Source organism: Piliocolobus tephrosceles, chromosome 4, assembly GCF_002776525.5.
Source record: "Piliocolobus tephrosceles isolate RC106 chromosome 4, ASM277652v3, whole genome shotgun sequence".
Lineage (NCBI taxonomy): Eukaryota > Metazoa > Chordata > Mammalia > Primates > Cercopithecidae > Piliocolobus > Piliocolobus tephrosceles.
The window spans coordinates 94,864,965-94,883,511 of NC_045437.1; the positions used below are offsets into that span (position 1 = coordinate 94,864,965).

The following is an 18,547-nucleotide window of genomic DNA, read 5'->3' on the forward strand; positions in this document are numbered from 1 at the left end:
TACAGAGACAGGCAGGTTTCCTTGAGCTGCTGTGAGCTCCACCCAGTTCGAGCTTCCCAGCGTCTTTGTTTACCTACTTAAGCCTCAGCGATGGCGGGCACCCCTCCCCCAGCCTCGCTGCTGCCTTGCGGTTAGACTGCTGTGTTAGCAAGGAGGGAGGCTCCATGGGCGTGGGACCCTCCCGGCCAGGTATGGGATAAATTCTCCTGGTGTGCCGGTGTGCTTACAGCGCAGTATTGGGATGGGAGTTACCCGATTTTTCAGGTGTTGTGTGTCTCAGTTCCCCTGGCTAGGAAAAGGGACTCCCTTCCCCCTTGCGCTTCCCAGGTGAGGCGATGCCTCGCCCTGCTTCAGCTCTCGCTGGTCAGGCTGCAGCAGCTGACCAGCACCGATTGTCCGGCACTCCCGAGTGAGATGACCCCAGTACCTCAGTTGAAAATGCAGAAAGCACCGGTCTTCTGTGTCGCTCGCACTGGGAGATGGAGACTGGAGCTGTTCCTATTCGGCCATCTTCAAAAATGTGTCGACTTAGGTCTTTTTTAATAGGTAAAGTAATATTTATATTTTGTTCATTACACAAATTCCTTTTTTGTTAACTAGTTTTCCACACGTTTGCATAGTTTTATATGGAATTATTCAAGTTTGTCAGTAATTTTTACAAAATCAATAGAAAAAATGAAGTGAAACTTTGTGATACATGATATATGTTCCAGAGAGAACTTCTATGTCTTTTTACATTTTAATTTACTCATTTTTAGCTTCTGGATTTGATATTCTTTTTGACATTTTTATTTTATTTGAATTGTTTTCATATATCATTAGCAACATTTAAGATTTTTTTTAAAAATTTAAAAATGATTGTTATCGTGTATTATAAGAATCCAGATGATAAAAAAAAGTCTTTCATAATTAAATGAAAAGGTTGTTTTTAAAATAGTCCTTCAAAACTGATAAGATGTTTATAAACTGACAGTAGCTGAGAAGAGGAAGATAGGTAGTTGGAAAGGTAATATATACATGGGAAAATGGCACAGGTATCTGCCCCAAGCTATCTGGATGAAGAGGAAGAAACTGATAACTGAATGAATGAGTACAGCTACTCTATGTGCAGTGTTACTGAACATACAGACTGAGGCCTTTCTCTTCCCACTTTACTTGATCTCATTTATCTAAAAGCACAGTAACCTTGAGACTGGAAAATGTAGAAATGCCAGCAGTTTTAACTCAAGTCACCTTCTTCCTAAATAAGTATCAAAAAATAGAGGTCATAATTCAACATAAAATGAAAATTCTTCTGTGAAAATGCCAATAGCCTGGTAAGGAGAATTTACTTTTATATCTATATTGGTTTATAGGTAAAGAGGCAACATTAGTAAAAACATTTTGAATTTTCGCCCACTCTGACACGTGATTTCAATATCTATGATTGGTTTCTAGCAAGCTGCCTTCCATCTCAAATCTGAAAAAATAAATAAATAAAAATTTGGAGCCATTATTTGTTTGATTAACTTGTATGAGCCCAGCTGTTAGAACATTGAGAATGAATTTAGATAAGGGAATAAAATCAGCCTCATCTGTCCGGTCCTATTGTGTTGTGTTACCAATTATATTTTATGGAAAAAATCAGATAGAGAAAATGTCTGGCAGTAATAAAGCAGCTGACAATAGGAAAACAAGCATAGTTAGAGTTTAAGAACATCTTGGTTTTCTAGCCCTTATTCGTTAATTCTACCTTGTTTCCTTTTTGTTGTTGTTCTCTTTCTCTGTCTCTTGATTGTTATTAATTTTCCTTTCTCTCCACCACTTATACAAAATATCAATCAAAAATTTTGTTTTTATATTTAAGAGATGAAGGCAATTACTAATTATTATGAGAATTATACTTTTTCCATTTTCAACTTTGTCTGGGAATAGACCCAGGTCCTAAGTTTCACTGAACAGCTCAACTCTCTAAAAGGGAAAAATGGTACTTAATAAAAGTTTAAGCACATAACATCAAAAATAGAGAAGATTCTGTTATATCCACGAACAAATGCATTTATTGGGAAAAAGGCAGATGTGCATAGATCTAAGCTACTCTCCAATCCTGTGTGAATTGAGGGGCCTTACTGAGGTGTTGACGCTGGCCCTGGGGAGTTCCTAATCTGAGTGCAGAGCCAGTTGCAAATGTGTTTTCAGTCAAATATAATTACTGAAGAACACAAACATAACGTTTGCCATCCAAGACCTTTGCAACTTGAAACCCCAGATTAACTTGCACTGAAGGCCTTTTGAGTGAAGATCAGTCTGGAAAGATTTTTCAGGAAAGATGGTGTAGCTAACCAGATAGAGGAATCTGACTCCAGATCTAGTGGGCGGTCCCTCTTATTCACAGGCAATAGCCACAGCAATTACATGTTTTCCTCACAGATATGACAGAGGTGAGCCAAGACATAGAGGAGGGTATTATCTTTATCTTCACTGTAATATCAGTGCTGTGTTCAATATTCGGGGACAAAGGATTAGCTTCATTTTCAGTGAGAGATTTATACAATAATGAGCTAAATCTGTGTTTAATAAGGTTTTGTTCTTTTGTGTTCACCGTAATGTGGAAGTAATTTCAGTCTGTCTGCACAGAGGTCCCGACTGACTTCCATCACAGTATCCACAGAGTTCCAGCTACACAGTGGGAACATATCATCTCTGGTTGCACATGGCTAGCAGCCTCTGAAGACTGGGTTTAAACTGATGGGGCAGGTCTTTCCCATTCAGTAATGCCTGATACAAGTGGCCTTTATTATATTAATAGCTTACCAATCTCCATTGTATTGAACTCTTTCCAGAAATTCTCCAAGGTTTGTACCCTACTTCATGACACTAATACATTACGCACAGAAAACATGTTCATATTATTAGAACAATTCGTATGTTTATATATGTACACACAAAAGTTAAACTAGGAGCAAGTATGTATTGAAATATATGTGTATGTGTATGTATGCACCCTTATAGTGGTAGTAAGATGCTGGACAAAGATGAAGATCTTGGTGGATCCTAATGTTGAATTTTGTAGAATTTTTAAAATATGGGAATTACTAAAAGGATCATCTTTAATAATTTAAAAGTTTCATTAAAATTGTATTGCACATTCTGTGCTCTGCCCAGGTCAACTATAGGTCCTATGACATTGGTCAAGTCACTTAAACTCTCTGAGCCTTCCTTTATGCTGGGTAAAATAAAAAAAATTGAGCTAGCTAATCTCCATGCTGCCTACCAGGTCCAAAGGACTGTGGTCATGACCAAAGGGATCCATAATGAACTTCCCCTACAGAGAGGTTCCCAAGTTAGTGACAGAACTCTAATGCTATAGAAAGTTCTATTTAACACTGTAGAACCCCAAGAGTGAAACTGAATCAAATAAAAATTCGCACTTACTTGAGAGCTCCCAATCTGTCAACATTTATCTGGTTTCACAGATGCTTTCTTTTTCTCTGATACAAAACTATTTATATTCAAGATACATGGCATAAAAATGGTTTCAAAATACATCTTTATAAAGCCTCAATAGCTTAAGTTGTTTCAATTACCTTTTTCTGCGTAACAAAGTACTCCCCCCCAAGTCTGAGGGTCGGAAACATGGAGCGTAGCTCACCTCTGCCTCATAGAGTCAAGTGAGGTCAGTTGGGGTGAGTCATACAGTTGTGGATTGACTAAAATGTTTACTTGGGGCCTGTTATGGACTGAATGTGTCTCTTCAAAATTTATATGTTGAAATCATATTCCCGTTGTGATGGAATTTGGAGGCAGGGCCCTTGGGAGGTAATTAGTATGAACTGAGAAGTTGGCCCTCACCGGATACTGAATCTGTCAGCAGTTTGGTCTTGGACTTCTCAGTCTCCAGAATTGTGAGAAATTAATGTTTGTTTTATAATCCACCCAGTGTAAGGTCTTTCATTATAGTAGCCTGAACTGACAAAGGCAGGGCCATATGTGTGACCTCAGTTTGTACTGTTGGCTACAATCTGTTACCTCGGATAATGACTGTGATGGCAGGAAGAACCACAAAGATTTCTCTCACATGTGTGGCATCTCAGGCTTGTCCATGTGCCCTTCTGTCACCCTGTGAAGCTAAGGTGGGCTTCCCACCACATGGCAGTCTCAGGGGAGTTGGATTTCTTACATGGTGACTGCCATTCAAGAAGGAGGAAGTGGAAGCCTCCAGTCCTCCAAAAGACTGGGCTGGAAATGGCAATAAGGTCACTTCCATCATATTTTATTTGCTCAGCCAGATTTGGCAAGTACACAAGCGATCTCCATCTCTGGGTGGTAGGGATGGTCAAGAATTTGCAACCGTCTTTAACCTGCCACAGTAACCACTCCTGGTTTGGTTACTTTCCTAGAGGCAGAAGAATTGTTTAGATTTTGTTGTCTTTGTGGATACCTTCTCCATTTTAGTTACTGGCAAGTTTAAATGACCAGATTTTTTTCCAAAGGAATATTCAACCAGGATGAGGGTATAACTAATATTCAGAAATTTAACACAGGCCTCACTTGTAAAATGCCTTCAGCAGCTCAATATAGGCAGCAGAGGGTAAAGTGCTTTTTGCATTGGAAGCACATACTTTGACTTTCAGATGGAGACAACCTCACTTGAAAAAGCTATAGAGCCTCACTGACGATGGATAAATAATTCTGTAAAAAACCAGTATATTAGTTTGCTACGGTTGCCATAAAAAAGGTGTCACAGACTCAGTGGCTTAACTAACAGAAATGTATTTTCTCACAGTTCTGGAGGCTAACAATCCAAGATCAAGATGTCGGCAGGATTGGTTCCTGAGGGCCTTAAGGAAGAATCTGTTCCAGAACTTTCCCTTTGGCTTGCCAATGGCCGTATTCTCTCTGTCTTCTCATGTCTTCTCTGTGTATTTGTTTCCAAATGTATTCTTCTTATAAGGACAGTAGTCATATTGAAAAAGGGACCACCCGAATAACCTCATTTTAACTTGATTACCTCTTTAAAGACCTTATCTCCAAATACCATCACATTCTGAAGTATTCAAGAATAATGCGTCAATATATGAATTTTGTGAGGGGCAAGGAGACAGAATAAGACCAACCTACAACACCCAGATACACAGCACAGTCTTTTTCTTCTAAGCCCCCTGTGACCGTGCCCACTATTTCATCCTCCAATTAGCAGTATTTGAAAAAGTATGAGGGAAAGAAAAGTTGGAGGGGGAAGAAAGAGAAATAAGAAAGACGACATAGATTATGTGCCCTAGATGTTGGCCTTACAAAATGGGAGCAAATCTTAACCAATCATTGTAGCAAAACCTTTTGTTTACAAAGAAAGTTCCTTTTGTTTCTTTTCAGTCCACTCTATCTGTTAATTAAAATCAATAATATGACATGCCATGCTATCTTTGCTACCTGATCCACTTACATTGTATGGTCAGGTTTGGTTTATTTCATTTTCTGGGCTTATTTGCCAGTTAATCATTTGTTTTTATATTACAAAGTGGTTCATCTCTGCCTCATTGCACACTGAAAGTAATGCCTGACAAGCGATTGTCCAACGCTCACCAAACCGTGCTTGTGCAGGTTGGCAAAGGATGCTCTCAGCATAGACAAGCTGACTTACATACAGCCAGCCTGCCTTTGCCATCTCACTGTCAGATCTGCTCATAGGTCCTGACACAGGGAAAAGAATCAGAATGATATATAGAATTAAAGGATAATGGAACTGGAATAATGTTGAGCATCTTAATTAGAGATTTGGGTAACCATACACGTGAGTTGAATATGTACTTAGGAGAATATTAGAATCTTTGAAAAATAAGGAAGCATTAGTAATTCTGTAGCTAGCAAAATGCACTGTTTTACGGAATGTAAAACAAACAGCACCAAAGAAAACAGTTTTATAAAATGACCGTTCCAAGGTTTACTCATTTCTTCATACAAAAGAGAAAGTGCTTCCAATTTACTGTGAAGATCTATGGCGTTATTTACTTATGTAAAAGAAAACATTTTTCATTAATTATTTTGCCCATCTGCTGAGTCCTCCTGTATTTCATATTGTACCAAGGTCTATCAATAAATTGATAAGCTCAGTGCAAACAGAATAAATGTGCTTTTAAGACATTGTGCAGCACTTCATTTATTTAAATGAAGCTATTGCTCTAACATCAGTGGGACATTCAATTTGATTTATTTCCTTACTGAAAATGGATGTTCACTACTGACATTCACACTTTATACTTTAAGTCATTGATGATAAACAATACATAGCTGCTAAAAAGATGCCTGAGATGAAGGATGGAGTGTGAAACTAGCTGGTTAAAGTGAAGATTGAGCCCAAGACTCATAACCTCAGCTTTGTAGAACTGCCTTTAAATTGGACTTTGGTCTAAGGTGCTTGAATATAGCTCTGAGTGGCATTACTTTCTAATCCAAGAAATAATTTGCAATCAATACAACTTTTAGAATCCAAAAAATCCTAAGTATAAGGCAATTACAGGTGGATTAGAAAATAAAATTTACTGGTAGAAAATAGTTACTGTAAAATTTAATTTTATTATTTGATAAACAGCATGACTAATAAGCCCAAGTGTTAAAAAGCCCATTAGAGATAAATATATTTTTGACAAGCAGCTTTTCAATAGGAGATTAAGAACTGAAAACTCACTATAAGAATGGGTGGGATTTACAAACCTTGCGAATAATTTCAGAGCAGGCTAGGGCAGCCTGACACCCTGAAAACCTTGCAAAATTAATCTTTCATGACAATATTTGAAGACTGCCACCACTGTCATCCCTTCAACAAATATTCACTGAGCTGTGACAAGCACAGTGCTTGGGGCTGTGAAGAGCACAGTGGTATATAACATAGACTATGACATCAGGAAGTTCATGGTTGGTGTCACTTATTTAACAAGCATTTATTGAGCACTACCTACATGATAGGCACCTTGCTAAATATACCCTGGGGATTAAATAGAACATATGACATAGTCCTTGTGCTCAAGATTTACCTAACCGCTCCACATACAGATTTATGGAAATTCTGAAACTACGTTTGTCATTTACCTAAAAAAGACACTAGCTAATTGATTGAGAAATTTTCTGCAATATTATCTCTCAGCCCTCAGGCAACTGCATCTTTTTTGCTACCTCACCTCTATATTCTTAACTGTTCTGCTCTGGTTTTTGTAAGTGGTGTTCCTTGTGTGGCCTGTATTTTGGAACCTCTGCTCGTGTAATGGTGTTTGCCACACAGTTGAACTTTTGAACTAATTCTTCTATGTTGTGATCACAGTTTTCTTAGATACCTTTTGTACCTGGTTCTCAATTTCCACTTGCTTTGACCCTTCATGTGTATATCCTGTAACTGCTGTCTGTTATCTGAAAATATCCTTTTTCAGAAAGCCTAATTCTGGTATTTTACTTTGTTGCATTTCTAGATGAGAAATATTCATTGTCTAATCTGCTTGAAAACTGACTAAAATCCCTATTTAGCATTTATTTTTAATTCTGATGCACTAAAATCTAAATGTTATTCACTTTTTAACATAATGAAAGAAGAGAAACTTGCATATTAAAACAGAGACATTCATCTAGTCAGTCTTACTAATAAAATTACTAGGTAGTTTGAAAAATAGAGAAAGATTTGAAAAGAGACTTTGCTTTGACATTGTTGAATTCAAAGTCACCCAGAAAGAAAATTTGACATAATAAAATTTTTTGTCTTTTCAAATTTCCCACTGAGAAACAAAAATAAAATTCTAAGCCCCCAGATGATGGAAATAACCCTCTCTTTGTCAAGGGGAACCTCATGGAAAACTTGGAAGCTGAGTTCGTGACCATGATGGGGTGGGGGATCAGACATGCATTATATCCCCACTCCCTTGCTGACTGTCATTAGGCTTTCTTCCCTCAGGGCTAAACAGAAACCAGCTCTTTCAAAAGTCTTGCCAGGTATAGAACAAAGACAAAACTAGATTCATTCTTCCTTCATCCCTCCCTGAGATGTCCACTTCCTCTATTTCCTTTTCTTCAAATGTTCACTTTATCTTATGCAAAATGTAGATTTACCAAACACCAACTAAAGTCTCACACGTATGTTTTTATTCCTTTCACTGCTGCCCTCCTCCCCTCTTTTAAAATAAAATGTATATGTACTAAACCTCTGGAGAAACTCTTTGGACAAAACAGTAACATGTGCCTGTGACTTGAGTTTTTCCCAGATGCACCCTCAGGCTGGTTCAATAAACCTTGATGATTTAAGATTTATTATGCCTCAATTACTCATGTTGGTTGTCATCACCATATTTTAGGCTGCTGTTTGTTACTCACTGGAATACTCCTTCATTCCCAGAAATCCTGAAAATTCTTCCAAACATATAAGTTTAATGAGCATTTTAATTCTCATGATCTAATTCTAATACATATCTAATTCTCTACATAGGGTATTATGACTACATGTTTTTTCACATCACCCTTTGGCTTACCTTATTACAGCAGCAACAATGTTTTACTTATTTTAGTTGCAGTTAGAAGGGTTTCTTCTAATCAGATTACATTTTCATTTGACAAATTTATGAAAAGAAGCCTTAAAAAAACTTGCCAGGAGAACATGATAATTTATGTCAAAATTACATCGGCTGATTTTTAAAAATTTTTATTTCCATGCTTTTGGGAATGCAGTTGGTTTTTGGTTATGTGGATAAGTTCTTTCGTGGTGATTTCTGAGGATTTTAGTGCACCTGAGCAGTGTACACCATAACCAATATGTAGTTTTTTAATCCCTCATGCCCCCAACATTCTCCTCTGAGTCCCCAAAGTCCTTGACATTAATTATTCTTATGCCTTTGCATCTCATAGTTGAATTCCCCCTTGTAAGTGATAACATATATTTAGTTTTCCATTCCTCAGTTACTTTGGGTAGCTACCCAGTAGTAGGATTGCTGGATTAAATGGCAGTTCTACTTTCAGTTTTTTAAGGAATCTCCATACTGTTTTCCATAGTGGTTGTTCTAATGTGCTGTGCTTTTCTGTATTTACAGTAGGAGTTGTTAGAGCAAATTAAATATGGCCTGAGAAGGACTCCATACTTCTATATTTGAGTTCTTGTGGATGAACTGCAACCTAACATAATAGGTAGATAAGATTGAAAATTTAACTTAGGAGTATGTGCCTGTAACAGTGACTGAGTCTTGGCGAATCCCAAGAGCCATACTTCAACCAGTCATACACTGTTGAATGCTCAAACTGTTCAAATAAAGCAAATTCCGAGCTGTAGTCAGTCCAGCTGTTTTTGTACTTCACTTCCAATTTCTGTACATCACTTTACTTTTCTTTTCTATAAATTTGTTCTGAGTACGAGGGACCCCTGGAGTCTCTCTGAATCTGCTGTGATTCTGGGGTCTGCCTGATTTGTGAATTGTTTATTGCTCAATTCAACTCCCTTAAATTTAATTCAGCTGAAGTTTTTCTTTTAACAGAGTTAAAAAATCAAAATCGAGTTAATTGTTAGAGTTGTGTTTCTGATGACCTTAAAGGGCTCGGTTGAGAGATTTTAATAAAATTGTGCAGAGATATCTCGCCTACTTGGTCACTCACAGAGCCTGGATTTATCAAATTTTGTTTGTATAAGTTTTGTATTTTTTAAACAAAATAACATTCCCTGGATTTAATTTTAAAAATTAATAAAACCAGTTGAAAAAAAAGAAACAATTAGCTAGGAAATGATTCTTTTGACATATATGGTATGGAATTGTCAGTGTAATGGCTTTTCCACCATGTCCTCCCTCACTTTACCTTTTTCTAATTAATCAATCCATTTTTTTAAATGTACAGATATAAGGAATTTTAATTTTGGTTAATGACAGCAAAGAAGTATATTCATCTGCTAGGACCCCCACAACAAAATACCAAAGACTTGCAGGCTTAAACAACAGAAATTTATTTTAGAATTCTAGAAGCTGGAAGTCTAAGAGCATGGTGTCAGCAGGGTTGTTTGTTTCTGAAGCCTGTCTCCTTGACTTGCAGTTTGGCCACTTTCTGGCTGTGCCCTCACATGGACTTTTCTCTATGAGTACATCTCCCTGGTGTCTCTTTGCGCGTCTAATTTTCTTTTTCTTATAAAGACAGCAGTGAGTTTATATTAGAACTCATCCTATACACCTAATTCTAACTTAATCATCTCTTTAAAGGGCCTATCTCCACATTCACATTCTGAGGTACTGCAGTTAGGGCTTCAGTATAGAAACTTGGAGAGGGCACAATTTAGCCCAGAACAAGAAGAGACTGATTACTCATTCATTTAACAATGAATTTGTCATTCTTATGCTTCAAAGTTATGATCTGGTCTTCTGGATTGCTTTTTTACACTGAGGAGTTTGCAGAAAGCAACATCTAGTTTCATGAAACCATGCCTTCATGGAGAAACAATACTAAAAAAGTCTTTACAAATTATCCACACCAAACAGATTTTGGTTTATACCTGTTAACATGTGAATAAGGATCTCGCTTGTTCAGAAAATTATTTAGTCACGGAAAATGTATGTATGTCTCTTTATGCCTTTATGGATTTGATTAATTCAACAAATTAGTGTGAAAATATTAGTGTGTATCAGTAATGGGCTACAAACTTTTGCAGGGAGGTTCCATATACATAGTATTTTCCTGCAATTGATATGCCATGGAACCCAGAGTTATTACAGGTCTCTTTTTCTTCCTGAAGTGGCATTGTAAAGAGGAAGTAATCATTGATTCCTTGGTTAGAAGCTTGGGCTCTTAAGTTAGGGAATCCATTCTTCTTATCTCAATTCTGCCACTAACAATACATAATTTTGACATCTGTTTCATTTTCTTCATCTGGATTCAAGCCCACACCTTAGCATTGTGGAATAATTACCTGAGATAATTCATAGAAATCAGTAGGTGCAACAGTGATCACAGTAAAGCAGCGCTCTTTAAAATATTTGAATATATAAAACTTGTGCAGGAAAAGGAAGTGAAATAACCCCCTTCCCACCCTGCCTGGCCAAAAAAAAAAAAAAAAAAAAAAAAATCCAACACTAATACATGTTCGAAACTATTTGTTGACTAAACAAATGTTAGCTATTATTAGATATTCTTTGGTAGAAAAACATAATTCTCTGTTTTAAGTTTTGAGTAGTGGTAATATGCACCACATGTGCATTGCTTATTGTGTTTCAAGAACTCCGTTATAGACATATATCACCTCAATTAACATTCGATAAGTGCTCCACATTGTTTTCCCTCTCTGCACAACATCTTGGAAGAACTAGCCTGTCAGAATAAATTCATCTTTGACAGTACCTGAGGTGATTCAACAGTGTATACATATATACACACACTAATATATGTTCCTATAATATATACACAAATGTGTGTGTATATTATGTATGTACACATATATCTACATATGTATGCACATATTATATATGTGTATAGTTATATATAATATATACAAATATGTTCATATATGTACATATTTACATACATACATATACTACTATGTACATACATACATATTTATATGTGTATATACACACACATGTATATGTATGTGTGTGTGTGTGCGTGCGTGTGTGTGTGTGTGTGTATATATATATATAATATCTAGGCCCATTAGCCTATTAACTGTAAATGAGTAAGCCATACTAACAACAAGAATATATACATGCATTTCTCTATGGTTAGCTAAAGTATGCTTCCAGATGATGCATTATAAAGGAAGTTGTGAAATCTTTCTCTAGGCATGGCCAAGAGAATTGTCTCTCTTCTACTCAAACAAATATCATTTGTTTATTTATTCATTTTTTAGTCAAGAAGCCCCTGGATATGGCAGGATAGGTTCAGAGAGGCACACTTTTTTCTTATATTATCTCACCTCAGCTACTCCTCTTCTATCTCACCTGTACCTACTCAGTTACACCACTGTCAAATTCTCTTCTTTACTTGTTTATGATGCTGCTTTCTTTAATCAAGTTATTTTTAATAATTCCAAGACACATTTTCACATCTTTGTTTTGCTTATTAAATATTTTTTAACTTTCAGCAAAACCTCTAGTTATCCACACTTAAATATGCTTTAGCTGAGATCAGCTTCCTCTCTGTGTATAGGACTCTGAAGTTTTCTCTCTAAGAGCTCAGTATTATATAATGATGTTCTCTATCACTGTGCTGAAAAAAAAGGTGGGATATTTCCATCTCAGCTTTCAGTAAGCTAAGAACATTTCTGATTAGGATAAGACTTGAAATTGATCTAACAGCAAGTAGAAGTATGGATGCCAGGGTACTTTCTGAGTAGTACCAACACTAATCCTCCTTGTGAAGTCTTTAAGGGTGTTCTGTGTTAGGCCTTTCTTATATTACTATAAAGAAGTACTTGAGATTGGGTAATGTATAAAGAAAAGAGGTTTACTTGACTCATATTCTGCAGGATGTACAGGAAGCCTCATACCAGCCTCTTCTCAGCTTCTAGGGAGGTCTCAAGGAGCTTTTACTCATGGTGGAAGGCAAAGAAGGAGTAGGCACTTCACATGGTGAAAGCAGGAGTAAGACAGGCGGGAGGTGCCATACACTTTTAAATGAACAGATCTCCTGAGAACTCGCTCACTATCACGAGGATAGCACCAAGCTATGAGATATCTACCACCATGACCCAAGCACCTCCCACCATGCCCTACCTTCAACATAGGGATTACAATTCAACATGAGATTTGGCAGTGACGTCTATTCAAACTATTCAAATCATTCCAACCCTGGCCCCCAAATCTCATATCCTTCTCACATTGCAAAATAAAATCATGTCTTCCCAATCATCTCCCAAAATCTTGACTCATTTCAGCATTAACTCAAAAGTTCAAAGTGTCATCTGAGATAAGGCAAGTTCCTTCTACCTATGAATCTGTCAGCTCTGATCCCACATTTCCTCTCTGAACTGCACTAGTAGAGGTTCTCTGTGAGGGCTCTACCTCTGTAGCAGGCTCCTGACTGGACACTAAGGCTGTTCCATATATCCTCTGAAATTTGAATATCTGAAATTCTGCCCCATCTCCTTAACTCTTGCATTCTGTGCACCTGCAGGTTTCACACCCCATGGAAGCTGCCAAGTCTTAAGATTTGTGGCCTCCAGAGCTGTGGCCCAAGCTATATCTGGAGTCCTCTGCACTAAGGCTAGAGCTGGAGCATCCTGAATGTGGGCAGTAGTGCAGGGCAGCTGGGCCCTGGCCCCTGAAACCATTCTTTCATCCTAGGCTTCAGAGTCTGTGATGGGAAAGCCTTCCTCTTAGATCTTGAAAATGCCTTCTAGGCCTTTTTCCCATTGTGTTGGTTATTAGTATTTGACTCCTTTTTAGTTATGCAAATTCCTCTAGCAATTGATTGCTCAGTAGCCTGCCTAAATTCCTTCCCCAGAATTGGGCTTTTCTTTTATACCACATGCCCAGCCTGCAACCTTTTCTAATTTTTATGCTCAGCTTCTTATTTAAATATAGCTTCCAACTTTAAGTCATTTTCTTACTCCTGCATCTGAGTATAGGCTGTTAGAAGCAGCCAGGCTACATCCTGAATGCTTTGTTTCTCAGAAGTTTCTTGAAAGAGATACCTGAAATCATCACTACTTTTTTCTTTTTGAGATGAGTCTTACTCTGTCACCCAGGCTGCAGTGCAGTGGCATGATCTCAGCTCACTGCAACTTCTGCCTTCCAGTGATCCTCCCACATCAGCCTCCCAGGTAGTTGGGACCACAGGTGCATGCCATCATGCCTGGCTAATTTTTGTATTTTTGGTAGAGATGGGGATTCATGAAGTTGCCCCGGCGGGTCTCAAACTCCTGCCCTCAAGTGATCCACCCACCTTGGCTTCCCAAAGTGCTGGGATTACAGGCATGAGCCACTGTGCCCAGCCACCTAAATCATCACTTTGAAGTTCAACCTTCCACAAATCCCTAGGGCATAAAAAGAACACAGCCAAGATCTTTGCTAAGGCATAATGTGTACTACCTTTTCTCCAGTTCTCAATATGTTTCTTGTTTCCATCTGAGACCTTGGCAGCCTGAACTTTACTGCCCATATCATTATCAGCATTTTGGTCACAATCATTTAACCCGTCTCTAAGAAGTCCCAAACTTTCCCTCATCTTCCTTTCTTCTTCTGAGCCCTGCAAAGTTCTCCAACTTCTTCCCATTACCAAGTTCCAAAAGTCTTCTAAATTTTCAGATATCTGTATAGCAATACCCTATTCCTTACTACCAATTTTCTGTGTTAGGCCATTCTAGCATCACTATAAATACTCGAGATTGGGTAATTTATAAAGAAAAGAAGTTTAATTGGATCATGGTTCTGAAGGCTGTATAGGAAGCATGGTGCCTGCATCTGCTTGGCTTCTCGGGAGGCCTCAAGGAGATTTTACTCATGGTGGAAGACAAAGTAGGAGCAGGCAATTCACATGGTGAAAGCAGGAACAAAGGGAGGGTGTATTAATCTATTCTCATGTTTCTAATAAAGACGTGTCTGAGACTGGGTAATTTATAAAGAAAAAAGGTTTAATGGACTCTGAGTTTCACTTTTAAATAGCCAGGTCTCCTGAGATCTCACTCACTATCATGAAGAACATGAAAGATTCACCCCTATGACTCAAACACTTCCTACCAGGTCCCATCTTCAACATTGCAGACTACAATTCTACATGAGATTTGGTGGGGACATATATTCAAACTATATCACTTCATATTTAATTATTTCAGGGCTCATATTCTGCAGATTATATATACTCTCTAGAGGTTAATGATAGTAAAATGCATTTTGGCCTAATTTTACTACTGAATATTACTTTAGTCATATCATATAAGATAATAAATATAGTAAAATGTATGAGGAATTTTTGTAAAATATATGAACAATTTTCAATTGTTTCAGAATTTGTGACCAACTTTAGGTCTCAGAAAAACAAAATTTTCTAAAATTTGAATTATAAAACATGCCACTGAATGCCATAGAAGAATAGCAAATGTATATATTATAAAAACTCCAAATGAAGAATAAATAATGCAATTGTAGATATTCCTCCTGGTGATAACAGTGAGCAGCTCATGATGACTTGACATGAAAATCTTCCTAGTGGAATGTGAGTCAGATCTTGGGAATCGTGATTTCAGAAGTCTAGGCCTGTTCAACAAAGGCAACTTTGCCCAAAGAGAGATTTGACCTTTTCTCTAGATTCCTGGGAGATAACTTCTAAGCCCTTGGTGTGTCCTACCTAATAAAAGTGTCTGTTTACCTGGGAGCATTGGGACATGCCAGATAGTCTATGCTAACAATATAATTTATGATAGGGGACCTTGAATCATGTGATATCAATTTGACCTTGGGGAAGCTGGAGACTAAGATCAGACATGCAGGTGGTCAACTACATTTGGATAACTGAGTCCCACCATAAAGTCTAAACACCAAGGCTCCGGTAAGCATCTCTGGCTGGCAGTACTCTGTGTTTATTGTCACACATCATTTCTAGAGAAGTAAGTGCTCTCTACTCAACTCTACTAGGAGAAGACAATGGGAAACTCCATGTCAGAAACTCTCCTACACCCTCCTCTGTATGCCTGTATGCCTCCTCTTTGGTTAATACATTGAACTTGTATTCCTTTATTGTAGTGAACCATTTCTGTAAGGAAAACTGCTTTAAGTGAGTTCTGTGAGTTCTTGTACTGAATTATCAGACCCAAGATGGTTGGGCAGACTTCTGAATCTTCAGTTGGTGCTAGCAGTGAGGGTAGGTGAGGGCAGTCTTGGGCATGCCCAGACTTCTAGTTGATATCAAAAGTAACTAGTTTGGGGCACCTCCAAGCTTGTAGTTGGTATCAGAAGTGATGGAGGTCTGGAGGACTCCTGAACTCTGTAGAACCCCAGCAAAGTAAATACAAATATTATAACAAGTTTCAATGTGTAAAAATTTCTTAGGTGGGTGGCACAGTGTAATTGAAAAACCATAGACTGTGAACCCAAAGTGGGGCTCAAATTCTGGATCAGTCATACAGTAGCTGTAAATAGAATATCGTCATTATATGGCACTGGCTTTTGAATTTTGAAGGTCAAAGATCAAATTCATACTCCACCACTACTCTTTTACATAAGTTATTTTATCTCTTTTCATTATCTCATTTGTAAAATGTGTGTTGATTACTTTATAAGAATATTTTGAGAATTATACAAGCCAATAATTGCAAAATTCCTTATATATAAGGAGCATGATGAAATGATAAATTTAGTGACCATACTATTCAAGCAATTGTATATCACTTTGTTATTTCTAACTAGAACAGTGCACAAGAAGATATCTTGAATCATTCAAGCGGCCCCAGGGCTCAGACGTGCTTTCAGAGTTAGTAGGTTACCTATCTGTTCATGCCACTAATATTTAGTGAGTCCACTCCACCCACTATTGTTTTAGGTTCTACTGTAAAAAAGAGATAACTATATGTGCCTTCTAATGGGAAAAGAGAAAAAAACCTCAGATAGAAAGATAAATAGATACATATAAAGAATACATGGCATATCAATGATAAGTGCTAATAACACAGATAAAGCAGGTAGGGGTGATAGGGAGTATGGTGGTAAGGTTAACTAGAGTGACCAAGGAAGGCTACACTGGAAAAGTGACATTTCATTAAACACTGAAAGGGGGAGAAGGAAAATTTTCTACAATTTTCTTTTAGAAAACAAAATTCAAAGAATCTTAGATGAGAATGAGCCTGGTATGTATAAATAATAGCTGTAATGTAATGAGTTTGCATACTTCACAGTTCCAACTCCCCATTTGGAAAGTTAATTTCAAGAAAATATCACTAAAACTTCTTTGAAGTGTAAGAAAAAAATGCTTTTGGAGAACTCAGAGGCTTGCATGCCAACTATTCATTTATTAAATCAATTTCATGTGTAGATTAATTTTCTAAAGCATAAAGATGTTTATATATAATTATATATGCCCAAGGTATTTGAGAAGAGTTTTCTAATGACAAGTAAGATTCTGGGCTTTTCTACTGAAAAAAGTAATCATGCTATCTTTTACTAGGACATACTGAATTGAAAACATTTTCAGGTTTTTATCCTGTGTTAGAAATTCACACAATTAATATGTTTATGGTCTTTGTTTTGCAAACACCTTTCCCTATCTCTGCCTCAGTGCATTATTTTTCTTTTATTTTTATCTGCTGCTTCATTCCAAATTTATTTTCGGGAAGAAATAATGTACTATTTAATTTTTCATCACAAAAAAATGTATTTCCAATTTTTTAAAGTTAAAAAATGTGTATGGAATAGTCCCTTCTAGTAGGTGATGATTATCTATATGCCCAGAAGCCAATTATATATTTTTTTTCAAAATCACATATTGGTTTTGAATTGAAACAAGAACACATTTATGAAAAACGGCTTTTTCGAAAGAGAATTGACAATGCACAGTGTACAGGTGCATAAGAGTAAATTGGACTCTATGTATATTATTTAAAGTCTTCAATCAGCTGTCCCAGACTTGGTAAGGAATTGCTATTCACTTGAGTATATTATGCTCTCAGGGCCTTCTTTTGCATTAACATGCCAATGAGTCAGTTGCATCAAATTCATCCAGGGTACATGAGAAATTCTAATCCCCATGACGTTTAGGTAATTTAGTGTGTTAAAAGAAGAACTCAAGCCTTTATAAGAAAGATTATTACTTTGTATTGTGTTGGTAACAGATCATAGATTGTTCTTCTATGCCAAATGTATTTTTTTGTATTGTTGCTTTCTTGAAGAAAAATTCCAAGCATATTTTTGTAGTAAATGAGGAGCAAGCCATTTAAGCCTCCCATGCTTGTAACTCAAACAGCAATCTGGATTGCTATAATGCAGGGAGACTCAATGTAAATTAAAAGCAGAGAGGGTATTATGGAGAAAGGGTCAGGCCTTTTGAATTGCAGAGAATAACAAGTATGCTTATGGGAAAATTGTACATTGCAATCCTTCCTTAAAATAATTTTAAAGTAAGAACTACACAGTTTTATTTTCACTTTTAAACTGGCTAGCTTTACTTCCTTTATGTGTTCGATTTCACTACATGAAGAGATTTAAATTTAATAATTAACTCTCATCACTTTCTAGCTTTTAACCAAAACTAATAATATATATTTTGTTTCCACAAGGAGAGAAAATATGTTGTTCTAAACTAAAGATAAATCATTTAACTGATTCTCCATATTTTTCTTTCTTTTCTTACTTTGCCAGAAGTTACACGAGACATGTTATTATTTGTTCTAATTGCAAAAAGCGTGTTTTGTTATAACCTAATAGTTTTACTCAGCATTATTGCAATAAGATTTATACAATACTTTGTCCATTTTATCGTTTTCATTAAAGTAGGTACATACACTGTGTAGCTTATTTCTTTAAACATTTAGGGGATGCAGAATACTTACTTTCTAATAAAATTATATAGTTTCATAGTGACATAAAATAGAATTTGAAGAATTCTAAAATGATAGAGCATTTTTAAATTTTATACT

The 18,547-nt window shown here is 36.8% G+C and overlaps 1 long non-coding RNA gene across 1 annotated transcript in view; it reads left to right on the forward strand.

Annotated features, from left to right (window-relative positions):
* The window catches only part of LOC111542629, an 88,626-nt gene extending 82,525 nt beyond the window's left edge, over positions 1-6,101 (forward strand). Inside the window, exon 3 of the long non-coding RNA XR_002731615.2 lies at positions 4,766-6,101. This is a non-coding gene — a long non-coding RNA (uncharacterized LOC111542629). The remainder of the gene's footprint in view (positions 1-4,765) is intronic.
* Positions 6,102-18,547: the final 12,446 nt, after the last annotated feature.